Source organism: Triturus cristatus, chromosome 7 (assembly GCF_964204655.1).
Source record: "Triturus cristatus chromosome 7, aTriCri1.1, whole genome shotgun sequence".
Classification (NCBI taxonomy): domain Eukaryota; kingdom Metazoa; phylum Chordata; class Amphibia; order Caudata; family Salamandridae; genus Triturus; species Triturus cristatus.
In genome coordinates, this window is record NC_140590.1 from 364,320,953 (window position 1) to 364,346,350 (window position 25,398).

Consider the following 25,398-nt stretch of genomic DNA (forward strand, 5'->3'; position numbering starts at 1 on the left):
ATGAGGAAATCAGTACTTAAATACCAGAATACAAATGAAACCGCCAATTGCGATGATTGGGCAATGTAGCCGCATGCGATATCTTTGATCTGTGGGACTCTTACTGCTTGCCGCTTGTGTTTCTAAATGTGTTTTATGGTCTCACTGTTTACTAGCGGCCGGCCTTAAGGTTGTAGGCCCATACTTGTATATCTATTGAACTGTGTAATAAAGGTTTAAAAAAAAAAAAAATACCAGAATACAAATAAAAAAATCTGGATTGAGCAAACTACTTAAGCATGGAACTGCCAAACTTGAGAGCTTTGTGTCCAAAGCTAGTCGGTTGCAAAAAACAATTAAATAAATGTACTTAAAGAAACTCTCGACAGGAAATTACGAGCAGTCAATTAGTCATGCTATATTAAATAGCACTTCAAGTGCACATTATGCAGTTCCTGTACCACCCTTTTTCAATAAAACAACACATTCTGTTACCGAATGAAATATTCATTAAAGGCATAGTTTGGAAAACAGAGAAGGGATTTCGTAGTCTGCTGTGTAGAACTCCTATAATGAGAGAGAGAGTGTGTGTGGTCTGTCTGTTTGTCTCACCCAAAATTCATTGTTTGAGTGTGTCTATTGAGAGCCTTGAAGGAATCTATGCTAAACACTACGGGCCATATTTCTGGCAAAGTGGCGCAGTGCAACGCTGCAGGACACTTTGCTACTCTGCGTCCCTGGGAAAGGGCAGGAGTGCGCCACATTTAAGGCACACGGTGCTTTCCTGTCCTCTCCCCCTGCGTTGGTGCACTATGGGCTGCCTAGCCCCAACGCAGGCACCCTTGCACCATGGTGCAAATGTGCCTGTGTTGCGTGAGGGATTGTTTTTGTGCAGGAAGGGGCAACTTCCCGCACAAAAAGAATCCTTAGAGGCATAGTCCAATATCTACGTGTGCTGCAGCACACATAGAGGAAGTAATGAGAAACATAGATATTTCTCCTCTTTACGCCTCTCCTGGGAGTCGTCTCTATTTGGCGCTGTCCCAGGTTTACCAGGTTTGGTAAATCTGGAAATGCATCAAAAACAATGAGAGTTACATGGGAACAACCACGCAACGACCATGGAATGCCACCCTCGCAACGCAGCAATTTGCAATGCATTTCATTGCTCTAGATTTTTGAAGCCATTCACAGCCACATAAAGTGGCTTTGTGAGTCTTCAAAAATCTGACTTACGGTTTGCATCGCTCTTGCACCTCATTGCGTGGTGCAAGAGCGACGCAAACCGGGACATAAATATGGCCCTGTAGGAGGCTGTATGTCTCCCAGACCTCCTATTGCCATCACTATTGGAAACCATTGACATTGTATACTTTAGTCCAGTGCTGGAAATGGAAAAGATTACTGCGGCAAACCATCATTTGGGAGTTAAGATGTGACAGAGGAAAGGGGTGGAATCAAAAGGGGGAGTCCTAAAAGTAGAGTCTGACAGTCAACGTATATATTTAGGGCCCGATTCACAAAGGGCCTCCCCACTAATGGGTGAGGATCCGCAGACCTGGCGCGGGGCCCACACTCATAGTGGGGGGGGGGGGCCTACAAATGCAGAGGTCCTGCCACGAGTGCGGGCCCCCTGCCTACGAGTGCGGAGGCCCTTTGCGAATTGGGACCTTTGTTTTTTTGTCTATTTAATTCTGCCACAAAGAATCTGACAATAAGGACAAATGTGACAGTCATTCTGATGTGGCTTTCTTAATTCAGCACAAAGAGGCTGCAACTTAAAATCTCCTATGGGATTAGGACACCTGCTGCAGAGATCTTTGTCTTCCCAGCAAGTTTCAGGGATAAGGTACTGCTGGCGATTAAAACGCTTGCTGGAGAAATATGTGGTTTATCTAGTTAGAGTTTGACTCTTAAAGTAGCACAGAGAGTTAATGACCCTGCGGCAAAGCTCATTCTGTAATATGCAGTTCCGATTTGTAGTTTATGTAGATAGGTAAGTGGGTTACTGCTTTTGACACAGAGATATTTTTGACACTTGCAGTTCATATGTTGCAATCCTTCTATTCTAAAACAAAGAGCGATGAACCTTTGTCAAGGAGCTGTGTGTAAACTGGAAGGCATGGGTTTAAAACAGAAGTCTTCAAACATTTTTGTTCTGAACCACACAAGCACATTTTTTGAAGCGGGCCCCCCTTCAAAACTTTATGGCAAGGTTTGGTGGGGCTTGAGGATAACCGCTGTGCACAGGGGCTGGGCTTATGATATGATTTTGGGAGTCCTCTTTCTGTTGCTAATAATGCAGACTTTTAAAAGAGCAAATGTGTCAAACAAAAACAGAAATTTACCTAAAAGCATTGCTCTTCAGAATTGAGGTACTGTGAGTCCCTCACTCTCATGGGCCCCAATACAACTCCACCTCCTGAATTGCTGATAGCTGCTGCCCTGAGTTGCAGACTGGCTTTCATGCTTCTTGCCCACTATGAATGGCCATCATGCTAATCTTGAAACAGGTTTTTTTGTTCATTTCAGAAAAATGAGCTCCTACATGTTGTCCCCCTCTTTGCAGCAAGAACGAGCTCAGCCCTAATGCTAGCAGGGAAAATGAGCCCCCATACCCCTTTTTACTGTCATAATTGTGATGCAGTGAGCCCCTCACAACCCTGGACCCCAGTCCCACTGCATCTGCTTCACTAATGATAGCTACAGCCTTGCGAAGAGGGCGGTCTCCTCTGCCCTTTACTAAAAATATGGGCCCCATCTCGCCTTAGCCCTCTGCCCGCCATCCGTCTGAGGCCCAATCTAAGGCAGCTCATATGGTGCAACTTTACCCTCCAATGGGTCTTTCCATTGAGGCACTAGAGCCACACGGGCATTACAGGGGTGCACTGCACCCTAATTTAAGCAAGGAAGGATAGCAAGTCAGGCATAATTCAGGTTTATGTGGCCCCTCACACTCCTGGGCTGTATGTCCCTTTGTGTAAGACAAAAACAAAGCCCTCATATCGACCCCCCTTTGCCCCCAACTGTTACTTGGGCCCTGTTTCCTGTTCAGCAATGGTGACTGGGTCCTAATGCTAGCTAGAACAATGCCCCAACTCCCCATATTTGTAGTACGACAGCCAGAATTGGAGTGCAGTGGCCCCTCGTACCTCTGGCCCGAGGGCCACTGCAGCTTCTGCATTAATGATAGTTATGGCTCCTTTAAAAATACATTTTTTTTTCAAGCCATCATCTATCAAATCATTCCCTGCAGCATTACTTTGAAGAAGCCATATACATTTGAAACCAAGAAAAATGTGCCCCACGTAGCACGCCCTCAACTTGGCCCTCTCTCTGATGCTATCCATGGATCACACTACCATCCTCAGTCTCCTGGTCTATTACTCTTGGGTCGAATGGTCCAGATGACCCGGGCTCTGCATCCCTGCCATCCCCCGAAAGAACTCTCCACTGGAAGGACAGCTGCGTGTAAACTGAGGTTAAAGAGGGCAAGATCTATGGGGAATGATGGACCCATGATTTTACAAATACAGTTCTCATACTTTTTGTTGTTAAAAAACACAACCGTCCTTGAAGTGTTAGTGACGATCCTAAGATGTCTCTGGCAGAAAGTAAATGGGGTGTCGAGGAGGGGCTCCTGGACGAAGAAGCCCAGGGAGGGACAGAGAGCTAAAGAGGAAACAAGACACCAGGGTGCCTGCTACCTAAAAGAAATGTAAATGCACACACGAATTTAATCACCAAATGTAAAGGATGCTTGGAAGTCAGTATATACATTAATTGATGGACTTAAATGAAGCTTCATGTGACAAAAATGTATTCTTTTTAAAAGGTAAAGTAAGGGTGATATCAGCTCAGTCCTGGAGTGCTCCTTTTAATTGAATACTTGAAAATGTTTGCACCAGATATGTTTACTAAAAGACATATTTTGAAGGCATTTGCTTTATCTTAAACACTATATCATCTTGTATATATGCAGGGGTGTCAATTCACTGGCATGTCAGGGGTAGCAAATGTGACAGCATACATTATTTGATCTTTACTTTGACTCACACACACATGCTTACATATACACTCACATTTAACACACTCTTTCTCACATAAACACACTCTCACCCGCAAGCATGCATACAACTTACATTTAAAAGCATTTTGTACTTACCTTAGCTGCCAGATAGTGTTATATTCCAACTAATTGCACTCCATTTTTATAACACAAATAGTGAATCATTTTATTCACTACTTAGGTAATACAAAAGTTGATAGAATGCCAAAAAATGCAAGATCGGGGCTTTCTCAATCAATTGGGCTTCCACAATATAGTATGTACTTCACAAAATGTGTCAGTCAGGGGGACTGCCATTTTGGTGTCTAAAACACTCGACTGTCAAATCCATAAGGTATTAGCGGATCAAAGAGGGAGATGGGCCCTAGCTCAAATTGAGATTAATACTTTGAAATACGTGTTCTGTGTTCTATACGGCCATAATGTTGATGATCCGACATTATTTGATGATATTTGTCTAGAATTAATGGGATGGCAGGGTGTGCTTGTTGTAATGGGAGATTTTAATTGTGTTATTAACTATGGCACGGATTCTACTAGCCGGCCCCTTACTCCTAGAATGACCATGGTGAGGGCTTCCATTTCAGAATTAGGGCGTTTGCACTCACTGCAAGATGTGTGGCGTTCTCTATTTCCAACTGCACCGGAGTACACATACTATTCTATGCCACATCGGCAATACTCTAGGATTTATATGGCCTGGGTTTCAGATACCATACTGGCGGGGTCAGACATGGAGATCTGTCCTAGGATCACATCTGATCACAACCCTATAATATTTTCCTTTTTGGCCAATTCTATTTCTAAAACGACCCGTTCCTTTTCTTTTCCATGGTATTTGGTTACGGACTCTGAATATTTGGCTTTTATCTCTCAAAAAAATCTCTGAATATCTTACAGATAATATAGGGTCTGCTTCACCATTTGTGGTATGGGATGCTATGAAAGCATATATTCGTGGAGTCACTCAACAGTTTGTTTGGCAACAAAATAGAGAGCAGGAGAAACTAACTAAGAAAGCTTATCAAAGGCTTGTTATTTACGAGCTTCAACATGTTGAGGCTGTCTGAATGCAAAAGGCAGATTAAGACTCTCTGTATATATATCTCTTCTGGAGCGCAGGGCCACGATTAATGGGGGTACTTAATGAGAAGGTAGTGGCTTGTTTTACCAAGCACAAGACACTGCAATATGAGTATGGGGACGGGATAGGGAACGTCTTAGCCCATCAGCTCATGGACAGCCATCTTAAAACTAAGATTAAAGCTATTAAAGGCGAGGGTGGAATTGTATACAGGTGCCCCCAGGAGATCGGCGATCAGTTTTCTATTTTCTATAAGCAACTATATTCTCCCGATTCAACACAAGATTTGATTGGTATGCAGAGTTATTTGCAAGCGAGCAATTTACTGACTTTGACAGTAGAGGATTCTCTTTTATTAGAGCAGGAGATTACAGTGGAGGAAATTGCGGAAGCAATTGGGGGGCTCTCTCTAGGTAAGGCGTCTGGTGACGATGCTATTCCGGCAGAGTTTTATAAGTGCTGTAAGAGCCTCCTGGCCCCGGTGCTTCGAGATCTAATTGCCCAAGTGGGGGTTACTGATCGGGTCCCAAATTCATGGAATATGGGTAACATAATTTTTTTTCCTAAAAAAAGATAAAATACCAGAGGAACAGGCTTCGTATCGCCCAATCTCTTTAATAATTGCAGATAATAAGTTGTTTGCTAAGATATTGGCCACCCGGTTAGCTCCAATGATGGCCAGCCTGGTTTCTCCCCAGCAGCATGGGTTTATTCATGGGAGAGACACCACTGCCCATGTCAACACGGCAGTGGCGGCTTTTGATGCTGGCCATGGTCTTATTGGATGCAGAAAAAACATTTGACCGGGTGGCCTGGGAATATCTCTGGGCAACACTCACAGCATTTGGGGTTAGGGAACAATTCCGGAAGTTGGTTGGTGCTATGTATTACAACCCTATTTCCAGACTACGATATTTTAATATTCAAACTACTCCTTTTTAGGTCTCGCCTGACCCAGCGCATGCGCTGGTCTTGCGAGGCTTATTGAGAGGGCTCCAAAAAGTGCTACCAGGCCAGCCTAGAGCTACAGTGCATGTGTGCGGGCGCGCGCCACTTTTACCGAGATTACTTTCACTTTAGCGGCCGCACGGCCGTTTTGATGTTTAATCGCGATCACTTAAACTAAATGTTTGATCGCGATCACTTTCAGTTTTGCGGCCTCTTGGCATAGCCAATAGGTCTCGCTTTTGGGACCTTATAAGTGTTTAGTTATGCAACTGTTGCATGGCTAAACACTTATAAGGTCCCAAAGGCGAGACCTGTTGGCTATGCCAATGCTTGTTCTATTTGTTGCGGCACAAGGCAGGACTGTCCCCTTTCTCCCCTTCTCTTCGCTCTTTATATAGAGTCATTTATCAGGGCATTGTTGGCCAATAATACGATTTGTCCTTTGAATATTGGACAGCGCCCCTTGAAACTCACGGCTTAAGCAGACGATATCGCTATCTTCACGGAGGAGCCTAAGGAGGCTATAGAGAGCATTAATGAGGTTTGGCCTTTTTTCAGGTTATAAACTGAATAGTAATAAAATCCAAGTCCTTCTTAATTTTCAGCCGGAATTTTGAGTGGAAGGGACTTGCTCGACCGCCACCTACTAGGGTGTATGAATCTCTCCTAATATTGAACTCATTCACTCTTTTTAAATTATGATTTTCTATTAGCTGTTGTTATTAGGCAACTGAAGTTGTGGCACAAGCTCCCATTAAGTATCTTAGGGAGATGCAACGTCCTAAAAATGAAGATACTCCCCAAGTTCTTGTACTTATTTAGGTTGATCATGCTTAGGATTCCCAATTCGTTTTTTAATAAGTTGGATGGGGCCTTGAGCATTTTCATCTGGGGTTATAAAAAATCAAGACGTGCCATCAGGTCTATGAAGCTCCCATATAATCAGGGTGTTTTAGACCTCCCTGACTTTAAACTTTATTTTTGGGCTGCTTTCACTGCCCGTTTCCGCAGCCTTCTGAATCCAGAGCAAACTGATTTTTGGCATTGGTTGGTTCTTGGTTCTGAGAGCCAGATGTTTCTGTACCGAATCAAAGACCCTCATTATTTTTAAACGTGCACAGTTCAAGACCATTCGAGACTGTGTATATATTTGGCAGGGCATTAAAACCAGATCCTCCCTATCTCTTATACATGACAAACTTCCCCTCTGGGGGTACCCAATGCTGCCTGGAGTATTTCAGGATGCAGCGGCCCGTCAATGGGCTAGGTACGGTGTGCATTGTCTTGGGCAATTACTTGATTGTAATGGCATTAAGTCATTTGAGAATCTTCAGCTAATTTTTGATATTCCAAAATTCAATGAGGTGGGAGAAAGAAGGGCTTAGATCCACTCAGCTTCCTTGTCTCAATATCCAAAAAATCAATGGTAGAATGGATCACTGGTCCTGGGAAACCAGGGTATTGCATGGACAGTACATTGTACCGTATAAGAAACCCTCATTCACGTTTTTGTTGGGATCGAGATTAGCGGTATATCTTGATTCTCCGCTGACTGTGGTCTTCAACGTGATCGCATAATCATTGGGTCAATCCAATGCTTCCTCCACCCGGAGGCTTTTAACCACTGGTTAATCACAGTAGTGATCGTGAATCAAAAAAGAAGGGTGAGGTGATCGTGATAAAAGGAAAAGTGTCTTAAAATTCTCGTAAAACCAGTAGATTTTTTTATTGGTACTGGGTTCGAGACCAAGATAAAAAAGTATTGTCGTTGTGCACGTGTCTGACTGATTATGGTCAGGTGCACTGGTTAAAAACTGTGTCCAAAAAAGGTCGTGGATATGCAGGAAACTTATCCTATTTGAATGCACATTCAATCTTGTCTCCTATGTTGCAGGCCACAGCGGGTACTCTACCCGGTGAAGACCATTCGTCTTCACCGGGTCCTAGGAGGCAGAGTCAGCACAGGTCCCAGACCGACGCCGAAGAGAGCGTGATGCGACTCCCCTAGAGTACCCGCTGTGGCCTGCAACATAGGAGACAAGATTGAATGTGCATTCAAATAGGATAAGTTTCCTGCATATCCACGACCTTTTTTGGACACAGTTTTTAACCAGTGCACCTGACCATAATCAGTCAGACACGTGCACAACGACAATACTTTTTTATCTTGGTCTCGAACCCAGTACCAATAAAAAAATCTACTGGTTTTACGAGAATTTTAAGACACTTTTCCTTTTATCACGATCACCTCACCCTTCTTTTTTGATTCACGATCACTACTGTGATTAACCAGTGGTTAAAAGCCTCCGGGTGGAGGAAGCATTGGATTGACCCAATGATTATGCGATCACGTTGAAGACCACAGTCAGCGGAGAATCAAGATATACCGCTAATCTCGATCCCAACAAAAACGTGAATGAGGGTTTCTTATACGGTACAATGTACTGTCCATGCAATACCCTGGTTTCCCAGGACCAGTGATCCATTCTACCATTGATTTTTTGGTTAATTTTTGATATTCCTCAACGGTTGTTTTTTAAATATATACAGGTTAGGAATTATTTTGTTAAAAACTTAGCTGCTCGGAGTGTCTCTAGTTCTGATATGTCGGAGTGTTTGTATTCCCATAACCGGCGGGCTATCATTAGTAATGTGTATCAAATCCTCCATCAGCCTAGAGTAGAGGGCTGCGAGAAACTAGCTTCTAGCTGGAGCGAGATCTTGGGGGAAAATATTGCTACAGAAAAGGTGAAGATAGCCCTTGATTCTATTGCCCGCTCTGTACATTCAGTGAACTTACGATTGCAGAAATTCCAGACACTTTGCTTACTTTATTACACCCCCGAGAGGATCGTCAGATGGTCTCAAGGGGCGGCTGGATTGGGAAGGGTTTATGGTGGATCGTGTCATAATTGCCCCAAATGTGGGCTATATGCAGGCGGTATTACTCATATGTTTGTTATGTGTCCTGCTTTAAGTCTTTTTTGGGATCAAATATCAGCAGTAATTAAAATGAGACTTGGGCGTGAATTTATATTCATAACAGCCGAAAAGATGCTGGGACACAAGGAAGATTGTGGTCGGTATAGTTCCATTATGGCAATCATGTTGGTTGCTGCCCGGCTGGCGATAGCTAGAGTTTGGATCTCTCCCAAACCCCCCACAGTGATGGAATGGTGGTTAATTGTTAAAGAAACGGGGGAAAGGGAGAAGGCGCTAGCTAAAGCAAGGGGTATTCAGACCCTGCTAAAATATAGGTCTATATGGGGCTGCTTGGAAGAATCATATGGCTAATAAGAGGGGGAATTCTAGTTGTTGGTTCTCTGTGATTCCTTTGAAATTTGTTTGCTTATAATTTTTTTGAAATGTTTGTTTTCTCTTTACCGACGTTTTTTATGTATATTTGGATGTGTAACTTTTTTGGTGGAATTCCCACCCCCTATTCTATCCTGCCTTTTCTCTATGCTTGTACTTCTTTTTGACAATAAAAGATTTCAAAAAAAGAAAAAGAAAACCATAAAATGCAGCCGCAACCAACTTCCACCTGGACAAGCTGCCCCTGTGTTCTAGGCACTCATTTTCTCACCTCTGAGGCCAGGGGTCACAAAGGAAGTGCCAGGGGTTACAAGTGGCAATCCATGTTGCAGCTGCGACCCTGGCTACCCCTTAATGACGTTCATGCATAAATATTTTGAAATCACTTGTATTATCTTAAAAGCTAAATCATTTTGAAGAAGCCTACATTATACTGCGTTTAAAACAATTTAACAATAATGGGGCAGATTTATGTTCCCTGGCGCATCCCTGTAAATCAGCATGGATGCGCCAGGGAAGATGCGTCACGCAAGTTTGCCCTTGCGCCACCGCAGATGCGCCGCATTTACAATGCGGCGCATCGTGGCGCAAGGACAAGCAGATACGTGACGCATCTGCCGGCGTAAGGTTGGCGCAGTGCTGAAGTTGCGTCACAAGCGCGACGCAACTGTAGCACTGTTCCAACCTACCCTATTCCTAACATGGTGCGTCAAGCCTTACGCCTGCTTCAAGCAGGCGCAGGGTTTTGACGCATCAGCGTTGGGAAAGTGACTCAGTGAAATCTTATAGATTTCACGGAGTCACTTTTCAGGGGCGTTGCTGCAACGGAACGCCCCCCCTGAGTAGCAACGCCCAGATGAAACCTGACGCAGGTTTCATGTGGCGCAGGGCTTTACACCGTGACGCATCTCCATAGATGCGTCACGATGTAAATGGGGCGCAACATGGCGCAGGGTTTACGCCGCCGCTGCGTCACAAAAGTGACGCAACGGCGGCGTAAAAGAGGCGCAAGTCCCTCATAAATCTGCCCCAATGTCTTGCATATTGACGGTGTGTTCTATCACAGGCTGGGACGTCGGAGCAGTATACACAAGTTACTATTCCCCACTGCTCAAACAGGATCCAGTATTGTGACTCTGGTCATACACAGAGACACCTGCAGCGATTACAGAACCAATTGAGGTTTTATAAGGCAACGGAGTGCATTTCCCTCTGATTACTTACATTTGCGTTTGTTTTACATTTAAGATGTGTGCATTCTTATATATGCAGTTGCCTAAAGGTGAGAAACAACAAAAGAGCCACAGCATAGTTTGTTCTTTTCAAGCCATGTGTTTGTCTTCACCCCATGACACTCAGGATCACAGTTCCCATGCTTTTTATGCATTTAAATGAAGACAGCCTGGAACTGCGTCAAATAACAAGTTCCGGCTGCCAGGCCATCTTTACTTACAAGCCCTTTGTGCCCCACTGGGAATACATTGGAACAACTGACTGTGGTTCACTTGGGATAGCATTGAACCGTCGGTGTCAAGTTATAAAATTAATTCAGACAAGGATATGAAATAAACTTCTGAATGCAAAATAAAGGAAAATGTAAAGCTTACCACATAAGGGATATACAACCTGAAATTCCTAAAGATAATTCAAAAGAGAGAAGGAAAAAAAGAGAAGATTGTCCCCACCAACCTTATATTGGCCATAACACTTTACATACCAAAGATCACAAGTAAATGTAACATATATGATTTTATAATCAAAAAGCAAAGAAATTATACAGCAACACATATAATGCTGGTGTGACATATAGAGAGAACAATAGCTGCCCACAAGCTCAGCTATGCTGCCATACGATTGATGGAAACTAGAGTATAAACAATACATATAAGAAACAATAATTAATAAGAATACATATGTCAGTCCACATTATTGAAAGAAGGTCGATGTTTCAGCACAGCGATAGGATAAATGAGGGCCATCATCAGGACAAAAGCGTTTCAAAAAGATACAATAAAAAACAAATTACAAGTTTACAGACTCACAGAAAATACGATGGGTTTTGACATGGTATATTCAGACCAGAAAACCGTCACAAGACAAAATGCATGAGGCTCTGAAAGGGTGAAGCAAGATGTGCAATTGCAGAAGCCGACCCGCACCGCTACGATGATGCAGCGGGATGGCAGGGAGTACGATATGAGTCCACATTTCAAATACAAAATTCACATGCAGTGCATCAAGTGCAGGAAAATGAATTCCAAAGTGGTGGCAAGACAACTAATCAACTCACTCCAGAGAGAACACCAATCTTGCACTGCTTGATGAGTTCACACGGTAAACATCAAATACAGCAGGCACTTTGGAAAGGAGACTTGAAGCACCGACTCGCAGGGGAATCCAAACTCGCCGAATGAGAGGCCGAGCAAGTGGTCCAAGAAGCAAAACTGCTGCACAAGGCCCATCAGCCCAAACCCATTGTGATGTACGCTGTGTGCACTCATTAAACAGTCAGGGGGTGTATCCCTTAAGTGGTGGGCTGAACCATTTCTTCTGTTTTGTATTCAAAGGTCTGTTTCATATACATGTCTGAATTAATCCTATGGCGTAACACCAATGGGTCAACGCTATCCCAAGTGAACCACAGCCAGTTGTTCTAATATAATTACCCTGGTTCTTAGTTACTGGGTAGACACCGTAACTTGTTACCACTACTGGGAAAAACAGCCAGGGACCCCCAGTCCCCCTGTTGGGCACATCCCACAGTTTGAACACCTCTGGTGGAAAATGTTATTTTTTTCCTTCAATATGAATTTATTCTAGATTATAATAAAGTCGGAATAGTTAGACATCCCCAACCACGTCAGTGCTTTAAATGAAAAAAATAAATAAGTGCATGTGTTCATCAAATTTAACGGAGGGGGTGGGGCTAAGGACGTGGATGGGAGACAAGCGTCTAATGTGAGATTTTCTTGGTGTGAAACTGAGCACAATAATACAGCAACAGTTCTGCCATCTGCAGAGTATTCTTTTGTCTCTGCTTGTGTTAAAGTCAGATAATGGCACAGATATTGCTATGCACACATATGTTTATGTCCACTGAAGACCAGTATATTCCCAGGACATTTGACAAACATGGAGCTAGTGTTGTAAATTGAAACAATGATGTGATTAAGCATTTACTAAAGACATTAATTCCCTTCTCTAGATCATGTTTTCTCCGTTATGTTGACCGAAGTTTGGACTCCATTTTGTATTGTCATGCTTCCACGTGTTCCCCACGAGAAGAGTCCAACCTCTGTGTTAGTTGCTCTTGTAATCTGCCTAGTAACAGTCTATAAATAGCTCCTTTGTCCATCTGGCACATGCCCAGACTTGACCACATCTGTTATCAGTTAGCCTTGCTTGACCATGTTTTCGCGGGCTCAAGGAGTGTGTTAGCTCCGCCCACATATTGATTCAGTATCGAAAATGACCATAAATGGTAATGTTCTTCGGCCTCATGTTGTATCCACCCACTTATGAGCCCCTCTATTGTGTATAAAAGGGGACCATGTATGTAAGTTCTTTGTGCTACTCTATGCAATACTGAAGAGTGTTGTGTGGATTGTAGGACCACCCTTAAGGGTTAATAAATGCTGTTTTTTGTACTTTGCAGTTTCCGTGCCAACTTCCTTATAGATTCCATTACAGGAGAGCGAACCCTTGTGTCCTGCGGGCCTAGCTGGGGCCTGTATTCATCAATTGGCGCCCGTCACGTGGGGCTCATCGGCGACTCGGATGCTCGAAGGACTGGTCGCGACGAAGGTGAGGAATTTGGCCGGGGACGTGATCACTGCCAGCGGCGTCTTAGCCCTGGCATCCCGAGGTTTTTCTTCCTTCCCTTCCGAGCTGACCGTCTGGGTGGCGCCGGTCCTCGACTGAGACCTCTTCTGTCGGTCCTGCCGTGAAAGCCGTTTGGGCGATTGTGGAGCTTGGCAGTTGGAATCTGGACTCTTGATTGGTAAGAATCGGTGTACGGTACTTGCTCCGAGTTTTTGAAGCCTGGTCCGGCTATTTGAGTTTGATTTGTGATGACTAGTCATATTTTGTATTTGTCTTTGTGAAAATATATGCGTTGCAACACATATAGGCAGGTAATGTGGAGAGATTTCTCCGGAGCTGTGTAACTTTGAACGGCGCAACGATTAAGTGCCATTTTCTTTATAATATTGCATATTTTGCATTATTCCTTTAGCGCACTCCGTAAGTGGTGTTGCTGTTTTGGAAACCGGTTGAACCTCGAGGAATCTGCTCCAGCTCCCCCAGAGGGGACTCCTAATAGGGATATGTATGTGAAGCATGGTCTTTCTTCCATAATGTACAGCACAGTATGGAGGAAATATACTAAAAAAGATCCTGAGTTACGATGGCCTTTGTATGGATCGTTTGATATACGTAAGATTGAGTATGTGGAACAGTGTATGTGTACGCGGCGTGCTCGTCAGGATATGTTTGAGTGTGTGCGGTTGTGGGTGAAGGAGGTGCGTGAGCGAGAGAAGCGTGAGAAAGCGCTGTTCGATAAAGAACAACGGAAGAATGATCATGTGCGAGCACAGGAAGCGAGGCGTCGGGAGGACAAAGAACAAACGGAGAGACAAGAGAAAGAGCGTAGGCTGCAAGTCTCGGGTCAATATGCTGTTCGGCAGCCACTTTATCCTGTCCTTAATAATCTTGATGATGATTTTTATTTACTAGATCGCTCTCCGCCCCCTTATGTTGGCGCATCTGCTCCGAGGCCACAAGATTCTGTCCCGGGTCCGGGTAAGGTAGATACGCGGTCCATGTTATCGGCTGAGCATATGGCTGAGCTTCGGCAAATTTCCTTCCGTGCACTTAAGGGCAAGGTGTCCGTGGATGAATTGTTCCATACTTGGGGGTCGTGGCAGGATAGAGAGAGATTGTATTTTTTGAGTCATTTCGCTGAGGAAGTGATTGCTGCTTTTCGGAAATATTCTAGTGTCTTTGAGCCTGAAGAATTGACATCGGATGCTAAAGCATTGCATGATGGTGTTTTTTCTCCCTCTAAGGCTCCTGATACGGCTCGGCGGCTATTCGCCTTGCGGGACGCGGTGCTGGCCCATAAAGAAAAAGCGCGCCAACGAACAGGGGAGGAGACGCAGTCGGATTCGTGTACCGCAGAAGGCCACTCATCCACCTCTCAATCAGATAAGAGCGATCTAGTGCATGCTAAGCCAATGCGCGAGGCGGCGCCTTTGTATGTTCCTCCTAAAGGAGCGGGGACTAGCTCGGACATTACCTCCGCCGATGCTAAGGGATATTTTGTGCATAATTGGGTTTATACTCCGTGGCATAGAGCTGATGTTATGGCATTAAAGAATGCGCTGCCTGACCCCCGCAAGAATCCAGCGGCCTTCTACGAAGAAGTCGAGGGGGCCTTGAATTCTTGCGTTATGACTTTAGCAGATATAGACCTGTTCTTTGGCCTTATCCTACCACCGGATATGTGGCGATCTGTCCGAAAGGTAGATGATATAGTTGCCTTTAAGGCCCGGTGGTCTGACCTTGAGGATGAGGATAGGGAGCGGAAGCCCGCGCAGAAACCGCCCCAGAGTATTTTAGATCTCCCTGCTGCTATTGTGGCTAAGTTGAAGACAATTATTCCCCCTAAAAAGATTGACTGGAATATGTTAGCTGCATGTAAACAGAAAGTTGACGAGTCAGTTGCGGACTTCTTTACGCGCTTTGAGGAGACGTTTCATGATTTTAGTGGCCAGTCGCTTACCGACGATACGGGACGCCACCTTTTTGCGGATAAATATGTGGCTAATCTGCTGCCGGCAGTTGCGGCCCGTTTAAAAGCGAGTGAAAGTTCTTGGTCTTCCGCTACACCGACGGCCCTCCTGACTATCGCCCAGTATTATGAGCGTCAGGAGCAAGAAGCAAAGGGCCAGGAGGAAAAGAAATCGAAAGATTTGAAAACAAAGGTGATGTTGGCACAAGTCTATGGCCCGCCCCGACGGGGTAGTAATAGAGGTAGGGGAGGATCTTATGGTCCTCCCTCGGGCCGATCTGATTTGAATAGGAACCAATGTGCGTATTGTAAGCAATCGGGTCATTGGGCTAGGGACTGCCCGGTGTTGCATGCATCGCGTCAGGGGCATACCCACGGTGGCCCGCGAGGTAGAGGGGGTTTCTCGAACTTTCGAGGGAATTCTAACGAACAGGCTCGTTTTGACTCTGCTGGGCAGCACCGAGACAGATCAAATGTTTTCGATCGTCAGCATCAGTATCAAGTGTCGGGGATTGACCGGTCGGGGTACCATGACTCTCAGCATGCATAGGGATGCGTTGGATGGGGGTTAGAATCAGTTGAGGTGCCGGTCGATCAGAAGGGTCCTTATGTATCGGCTGAGGTTTTGGGCTCTACTGATCAGTTCCTAGTGGACACAGGAGCGACACGTAGTGCACTGTCTAAGCAATTGGTTCCGGGGGCTCCCCCATCCGGCTTAATGGTCACATCGGTAGGGTTTGACGGTACACTCTCCCGAAGCCCTCTTTCGCAGCCCCTCATGTTTAAGGTTGATTCTTTTTCTGCACCCTGTCCGTTTCTGCTTGCCCCGTACACACCGGACAACATTATGGGTCTTGATATGTTAAAGCATTTTAGGGCTACGATCCGCTGCTCCCCTGCTGGTGTGCGGGTAATATTGAACGATAATTACCCTCGGTCTGAACGGATGTGTGTGATTTCGGAGGACGCGCTGTTAGCTACCCTCCCTCGTGCTTTGTGGGCAACTTCGGATACTGATGTGGGACAAATGGTGATTCCACCGGTCCACATTAGCGTCCAGGAGGGGGCGGTGTTGCCACGCCTCCCACAGTACCATATTTCCCAGGAGGGTGAGGAGGCTCTCATACAGATAGTGCAGGATTTAATGGCGGTAGGGGTAGTGGAGGAAGTCCCCTACAACATTTGTAACAGTCCGATTCTTCCCATACTAAAAAAGGATACGGATGCCAGAGTTTATCGGTTTATAATTGATTTGAGAGAAGTGAACAAGATCGTGATACCTCAGTACCCAGTGGTTTCCGATATCACGACGTTGCTTACTTTGGTACCACCTACGGCGACTATGTTCTCCGTGATCGATTTGAAGAATGCCTTCTTTTCCATTCCCATTCACCCTGATAGCCGATATCTTTTTGGGTTTACATTAAATAATAGATCTTATCGTTTTTGTAGGATTCCCCAGGGCTACACAGAAAGCCCTAGCATTTACAGTCAGGCTTTGAAAAGACAATTGGATTCCTTTGTTCTGCTCGAGGGGGTCGCCCTCATTCAATATGTCGATGACATCTTGCTGGCGGCTGACACCCTGGAGTTGTGTGAAAAAAGTACGTTATCCTTACTTTCCTTTTTAGCATCCCACAATCATAAGGTGTCTAGGAAGAAATTGCAATTCTGTAGACCAAAGGTGACTTATTTGGGTCACCTTTTGTCTAAGGAGGGACGTGCACTCACACCGGATCGTATCCAAGTACTTTTGGACACACCGAGACCGTCCACACAGAAGGATGTGCGTGCATTTTTGGGCCTTGTTTCTTTTTGTAGACAGTGGATATTGGGGTTTTCGCACATAGCTAAGCCATTGTTAGCCCTCTTGACAAAGGACACGCCTATCCCAATCCCTTGGTCAGATGAGTGTGATACTGCTTTTCAGCAACTACGACAGGCCCTTTGTTCAGCACCAGTGTTAGGGACCCCTGATTATGCAAAACCCTTTTCGTTGTATGTACATGAGAAAGATGGATGTGCATTGTCAGTTTTAGTGCAGATGCACGGCGATAAGCAGCGCCCTTGTGCATATTTTTCGGCTGTACTTGATCCTGTCGCCCGAGCATTACCAGGGTGTTTTCGCTCGGTTGCGGCGACAGCTGTGTCAATACGCCAAAGTGAGGGAATTGTGTTATCTCATAAGCTGTTGGTATTAGTCCCCCATGCTGTCGATGCCCTGCTCAATCAAACGAAGACGCAGCATTTGACCAGCGCCCGTTTAACGGGATATGAGTTGACGCTTTTGGCTCCTCATATTACGTTAAAAAGGTGCGTAACGTTAAACCCGGCAACATTGTTGCCATACCCCGAAACCCAGCCTGAGGCGCGGAAAGCGCATGATTGTATTCTCGTGACTGAGGAACAAACAAAGGGTCGTATTGATCTCCAGGATACGCCCTTTTCAGATGTAGATGGAGAACTGTGGGTGGATGGATCCTGCCTGAAGCTACCAGATGGTACGACTTCAGCAGCGTATGCAATTACCACATTGCAAACGATAGTGGAGACAGCACGCATACCACAGAAATCAGCTCAAGCAGCGGAACTGATAGCATTAACACGAGCATGTGAGCTCAGTACAGGACTATGTGTGAATGTTTATACAGATAGCCGCTATGCCTTCGGAGTAGCGCATGACTTCGGCCTACTCTGGAAGGAGAGAGGGTTTTTGACGTCACATGGAGTACAGATAATGCATGGAGAGTTAGTTCACAATCTTTTAACCGCATTGACATACCCAAAGAAAATTGCCATCGTTAAGTGTAGCGCCCATAGGAAAGTAGTTGATAAAGTTGGAGAAGGGAATGCGTTAGCGGATCGAGTAGCACGGGAGACTGCGATGCAGCCCGGTACTACTGCCGTGTATGTAGTAAAGTCACAGGTGGAAAGATGGCATGATGCGAAGGAGGAAGTGCGGGAAATGCAACGGACCGCTTCTGACAAAGAGCGGGAACAATGGGCTAGTGAGGGAGAACTGGATGACGAGGGCTGCTGGAGAAATAAGCGGATGGATAGATGGAAATTACCCACAGCTTTTGTACAACCTATGGTTCAGATGGCACATGGGCTAGCACATGTTGGAGCTTCCGCAATTGTGAAATTGCTTACCCAAGTCTGGGAGCATCCAGAGATTGCTAGCACAGCGAAGAGGGTGGTGCAGACCTGTATGATCTGCCTGAGGTATAACCCAGGAAAGGGTACTCGAACTCCGGCAGGAGGATTTGTGACACCTACTGCACCCTTCGAGGTTTTGCAGATGGATTACATCCAGCTTGAGCGCTGTAATAATCTGAAATATGTTCTAGTAGTGGTCTGCGCTTTCAGCAAATGGGTTGAAGCGTACCCTACGAAAGACAATACTGCAATGACCACTGCGAAGTTGCTGCTGAAAGAGTTCTTCCCTCGATATGGCGTCTGTAGACTTCTGTGGAGTGATAATGGGCCTCATTTTGTAGCGGATGTTATAAAGTACGTCTTGAAGGGCCTGGGCATCACCCAGAAGTTTCACGCGGTATTCCACCCTCAGTCTGCAGGACTAGTCGAGAAGTATAATGGTACACTGAAGCTCAAGATCGCTAAAATTCAAGCTTCGACGTCCTTGATTTGGCCAGACGCTCTGCCACTGGCGTTATTGTCAATTAGATCGGTACCGCACTCTCGAACTGGCCTTACACCGTACGAGATTGTCTTTGGACGCCCAATGAATATTTGGGGTCCACCAAAACCTAAGGCTGTGTATGATGTACCTTGTGTAATGATGAACGATTATCTGGCACAGTTAACGGATAACTTGGTTTCTATTCATCAACAGGTCCGAGAGGCGCTCCCTGATCGGTCTACCGGTGAAGGACATGGTCTCCGACCTGGTGACCACGTGATGGTGAAAATATTTGACAGAACAAACAGCTTGGAACCGAGATGGGTGGGTCCTGAGCAGGTCCTTCTCGCAACGAGGACGGCTGTGCGAGTCTCCAACAGAAAGAATTGGATCCATTCCCTGCACTGTAGGAAGGTGCCGCCCGGATTGGTGGAACCTGCCGTGCTGACCGATCAACGAGAAATCTTGGCTGCAGAGACAGGCCGTGCTGCGGAGCCAAACGCCACTGAGGAGCTCTTTCCGGACCACGCGACTCCTGGAGGAAGGCGATATCATCTTCGACCAAGGAAGTGAGTTTTCCAGTACCGGGACATACTGTCAGAACGGCCCTTGGGTTAGTGAAACGGAGAGCCGATGAGGCAAGGGGGGGGGGATCAGCCCTGCATTAGTGTAGCGACACCCGTCTTGGCCCGCTGGTGAAGAAATCAACCGCTGCCCAAGGGGAAGAGTTCTGACAGACTTTTAGTTTCAGGAAGATATTGGGTTTTATTTTTTACTTTGACATGGAGAAAAAGAAAATCCTTTGTGCATTAGGGTTCATGTTGACAGTAGCCATTATTGGGATAACCACATGGTTCACGGAGGATGTAACTCCCGCTCGGAAGATTCTTGTGTTGACAACTCCGGTGCCTGAGGAGCACTACTTTTATACATTACCGTATCAAGAGTTGAAGCATCGACAGTCTTACTTGAACAACACTTTCATTCAGATGCTGCATCATACCCACGTTGCAACGAATGCTACGAACTGTTGGATATGTGGGATGATGCCAGCTCATCAGAAGAAAGGAGGAACGCCATTTATACCACTTCCTTTCTCTCATAATGGCTCTTGTAGAGCATGGTATACTTTGCTTTTTGCCACTCGGAAACCGACAGTGGGACGATTGCTCTTCAGACTCAATAAAGAATGCCATCAAGACAAAAATGGGTATCCACAAGCGAATGGGACAATTTGGGAGTGGGAAGAGTACCGACCAGACAATGAATCCATTCCCTACATCTTCACGAACACAAGAGACATTATGGGAAAGGACAAATTTGTGATTCAAGTAGCACAAGCTCAAGCAGACCTGTGTGTCCAGAGTGTGGGTTTTATCCCTGTTGGTGTTAGTGATTGTATTACTGTTCTGAACATTGATGGGTTGAACAATAGTACCTTTTTAGCCTCCCATAATACGTACTTTGTGTGTGGAAATAAAGGTTATTACCGTCTGCCGGCTGGGTGGTCTGGGGTATGCTATGTATCATTTCTATTACCTCCTGTATTCCTAGCTCCCGCATCTTATCATAAGGATCTGAAACTATTGAATAATGTGACTGTAAATAGGTATAAACGTACTTTATCAATTGACGATGTAGATCAGACTGATACCAGTCTGCAGCAGTATATTGATTTTAACTTAGGACTGTTTTTCTTTGTTGGAGCTGCCCTGAACAGTAGGAAGATCCGAAGATTAACAAGAGTGGTAGAAGCTGTGACAAATCAGACTGCTGCTGCTCTTGGGAATCTTACGGAGGAATTGCAAATTACTAGAATTGTTGCATTGCAGAATTGTATGGTATTAGACGTTATGCTAGCTGACAGAGGAGGAGCATGTAAAATTATTGGAAGTAGCTGTTGTGTGTTTATCCCTGATCATACGCCATCAGTTTATAATGCCATCAATAAACTGCATAAAATTGCAGCTGAGATCCATACAGAAAACGGCACTTGGTCCTTTTCTGGATGGTTTTGGGCGTTAATTACTGCCTGGGGATGGAAGGTTCTAACTGGTCTCTGCATTATTGTAGCGGTTCTGTTTTCGTGCTGTATCTGTGTTCAATGTGGTCCCTTGCTCTGCTCATTATGTGTATCATTCTGTATCCCTGATAAGAAAGCTATTGCCGATGTTGCTCACCAGAAACGTTTAGCTAAAGAAGTTGAAGAAATGATGACAATTGACATATATGATGATTATCCTAACAAACCGGATGTCTTCAGTAAATGCTGAAAGGGTCGTCTGTTGTAAATTGAAACAATGATGTGATTAAGCATTTACTAAAGACATTAATTCCCTTCTCTAGATCATGTTTTCTCCGTTATGTTGACCGAAGTTTGGACTCCATTTTGTATTGTCATGCTTCCACGTGTTCCCCACGAGAAGAGTCCAACCTCTGTGTTAGTTGCTCTTGTAATCTGCCTAGTAACAGTCTATAAATAGCTCCTTTGTCCATCTGGCACATGCCCAGACTTGACCACATCTGTTATCAGTTAGCCTTGCTTGACCATGTTTTCGCGGGCTCAAGGAGTGTGTTAGCTCCGCCCACATATTGATTCAGTATCGAAAATGACCATAAATGGTAATGTTCTTCGGCCTCATGTTGTATCCACCCACTTATGAGCCCCTCTATTGTGTATAAAAGGGGACCATGTATGTAAGTTCTTTGTGCTACTCTATGCAATACTGAAGAGTGTTGTGTGGATTGTAGGACCACCCTTAAGGGTTAATAAATGCTGTTTTTTGTACTTTGCAGTTTCCGTGCCAACTTCCTTATAGATTCCATTACAGGAGAGCGAACCCTTGTGTCCTGCGGGCCTAGCTGGGGCCTGTATTCATCACTAGTTCTTTATTAAACTATTCTACCAGATCTCTAAGGTAGAAATGACCCTAATTAGCTCAAAAAGACACACAAATCAAATCTTCCAGATACTCACAAAGGGGTGTGGACACAAAATACTCAAACATGCAGATAAAAACACAGGTACTCAAACGTAATGATTGTGATACACACAAATTATCACAATGTTTCCACACAAGCCAACTCCCAATTTCTTTTTTAAAATACAGGACGGGCAGAGTGTGCATGCAACAGCCTGCAAATCCCACCTCAGCTCAACATAATCAGCCAGTGGTATGTGGTATTTGTCAGCAGCATGGCAATGCAAGCCATGGCTAACCTCGTGCACACACTCCTCGCTCATTCTAGTACATGAAGACACTACTCTCTGTTTGCAGGTCAAGCTCTGCTGCAGATCACAGGGTGCAGGAAACCAATAAGGTGACTGATGGTTTAATAAGAAACCCGGAAGGGGCCAACAACTGCACTGCTGCTGCGCCCCTGTGAGTACCGGTACTCTCCTTGGCTAGGGAGAGGCTCCAGTACTCAAGCGAAGGAAATTGGAAAGTGCTGGTACTTAGTAAGGGTGAGTACCGGCCCATTTAAAGCACTGTGTTACATTTTAAACCCTCATATGTATGTTTCTCCTAATCGTGGATTCTTTACTGTAATGCTTACCAGCATTAGCCTACCCGCAGAAATTGAGGATATGTGACTCCCACTCCTTGTGACCCGCATTGTCTTGTGTTAACACTTCCTGTCATTGATTTCCACACTTGTATGATTTATCTTCTCTGTACAGTGTGAGTGATGTAAAGCACTCAGACACCCTACACTGAGATAAGTATCACTATAAAATAATTAAATAAAACAATAAATCATTTAGTGCTATTTAATCTTTTTTGTGTAATTATTCAAAGAGTGAGATACAGCTGGCATTCTTACAGTGGGAAAAAAAACTGCCTCCAAATTACAGTTTCTCTTAAGTGACTCAATAACAAACTGTGTGCCTTTGATTCCCTCCATTACATAGTCATTTAAGTATTAGGCTCCAGATAGCTCCCAGACAGGAAGATACTTTTACAAAATGAGGGCTGATGTCCCTTAAAATCAGGCTTTTGTTTTAGACTTAGTTGGAGTTGAAAATCGGAAAACTCACTTAGCCCTGCAGGATGCTGCTCGAAATGGAAACAGGGGGCGCAGTTGAATGTGTCCTGGTGCTTACGAATTACTGAAACATATTTCACTGGAGCCAGCCCGGACCCCACATTCAGCTGAGTAATAGCTTGGATCGGTGGTGGGTGATAGGCTGGAACCCCCACATTCCCTGTCTGCACTGCTTTAGTTCAAATAGCTACTTTGAAGCGTGCCAAGACTACAATACCCGTAATGCATTGAGCTATTTAAAGGGAGGCTGTGACTAGCTAGTTGTAATGCGATAGCTCTAAGCCGCTGCATACAAGGAGCGTGTAGTTAGTTTGCTAGTGTTTGTTTGCAAAAAATGTCAATGTTGAAATATATTGCCGCTTATTTATGTGCACGCCTTTACAAACTTAGAAGATTAAATCAAATTGCTTAAAATAAAAATACAACTCGAAACAATGCCCATCATCTTGACGCCAAAAATAAGCTCATGACATTGAAACCCGCTCCAAAATCCAACTGGAACCATCTAGAGTTTGGCACCTCTGAGCCCAATCTATACAATCAGAAGGGGTTTCCTCTTGACCCATACATCTCTTTTTATTCCCGTTTTGGTTTGTTTGCTGTTTTACGAGGGCACTTGGGACTTCTAAAGCGCCCTTTGGCGGGTGGGAGAAAGATCAGAAGTTAATTAATGGGACACAGACCGTGTCAGGAGGGGGTCCAGAGAGGTATTTGAGCAGGTGGCCCTAACAATCAAACCACAAAGGCAGGCAGGGGGCGGAGTGTGAGGGGGTAATTTATTGAGCAGCGTAATGAGGTGAGCACGCTGCCACGTCTCCGGACCCTGTCGGTCTCCCAGCCACATACGCAGTGTTTGTGATTTATTTTATTTATTTTATTTAATGCATTTTTATATAGCGCGGACTTTACCCGAAGGTGTCAGAGCGCTTCACAATAGGAGCAGTAATGATACATAAGGAGAAAAATTACAAGTGAGCATGTTACAAAATCTTCAAGTGCCTACGGAGTGGCCGGGCTCTCCTTTCCAGTACCCCCATTTGTCTGGGACGTGCTAGGCCCAGCGGACGCTTCGGAGTCTGTCAGGACAGTGAAGTTGGGGGGAGTCAGTCAGTCATATGTTGCCAAGCTTTTAGGCCTTGGGCATGGTTTAGAGGTTTTATTATACATGTATCTTTTAAGTCTTAATGTAATGTAACTAGTCCTTTTGTAAAGCGCTCTGACACCTGCGGGTAAAGATCGCGCAATATAAAATTGCATTAAATAAAATAAAAAATAAATAATAAAAAATGGTAAGTCAAGTGTCAGCCTGGTTAGGGCCTCCAGAAGGCCCTCGAGTCCTCGAACATGTGGTTACGCCAGTCGTATGAAATGTGATCCTGCCAGCCCAGCCCAGTATGTCAAGGCAGCTGGTAGAGCTGGCCACCGTCTGCCACACGACAGGTTGAGGCACTGCTGAGCCGTCGACCTGGGGATCAGCTAGCCGCGTGTTAGAGCCAACAGGTCAAGGTCAGTTGCGCATACAGGGTTCAACTTAACTTATGAAAGCTTCTGCCTCATTAATTGTGCATAGCTGCCACGTTTTCCATGCACGAGGTGCTGCTCTAGTCCAGGTTTTTAGGTCTCGCCTGGCGTTAGCAGCGCGCATGCGTTGCCCTCGCCATTGTGATGGCCTTTTGGACTCAATACGGATTCCAAGCGTGCACGCGGTGGGACAGAAGATGTGCAAGTGGGGACTGGATGCTTTACTGGCGGCGTGACACTCTGGGAACTTTTTTTTGGGGCATGCCACCAGTGAAGCATCCAGTCCCCAGGTGCACATTAAGAGTTGGCAATTTTTGATTGTGCTCATTGGAGTGTTTGCATACTTTTTTTTAAGGTCAGTTGTCACTGAGATCCATTTTTGGCTATGTGAAAGGGCTGTCACGTGCGTTAACCAAAATAATAGCCAAGCGTTCTGGTGTTTTTTGTTTCTAAAAGGTTCAATGTGTTGTCTCAGCGAGTGACCGTGGCAAAACAAGTCAGCAAATATTTATTCCCGCCGTAAATCTCCAGCTCACAAAGGTCCACTATAAATAAAAGACGTTTTACTGTTCCACTTGTTGCACGTCACTTCCAGGACACGCCCCCAACCCCAGCGAAGAGTGCAGGGGCCTTGTTGTGATGTTTAATACATCCCTACTGTGACTAATAAAGCAGCGACGCACTACATTGTCTGAAAACGCAGCCGGAGACAGTCAGGGTGTTCGTTATCTTCCAAATATTATTGCATTTCTAATATTCTCTTACATTACAGTCCTTCTTTTTCGACCCTTCTAAAAAACTAAGAAAATGCCAAGGCCGCTCCGTTAGCCTCTCTTAATCGTGTGGTGTACCTTTTACTCACCCTGCCACATTGTTTGTCCCTGGCCTGCCTGACCCAGACAGGGTGACTTGTTGAGCGGTTCTATAAGGGATTTGTTATTGTTAGACTTTTCAAATGTCAATTAACGTTTTGTTTTGCCTACTTTCAGAAAAGCACTTGG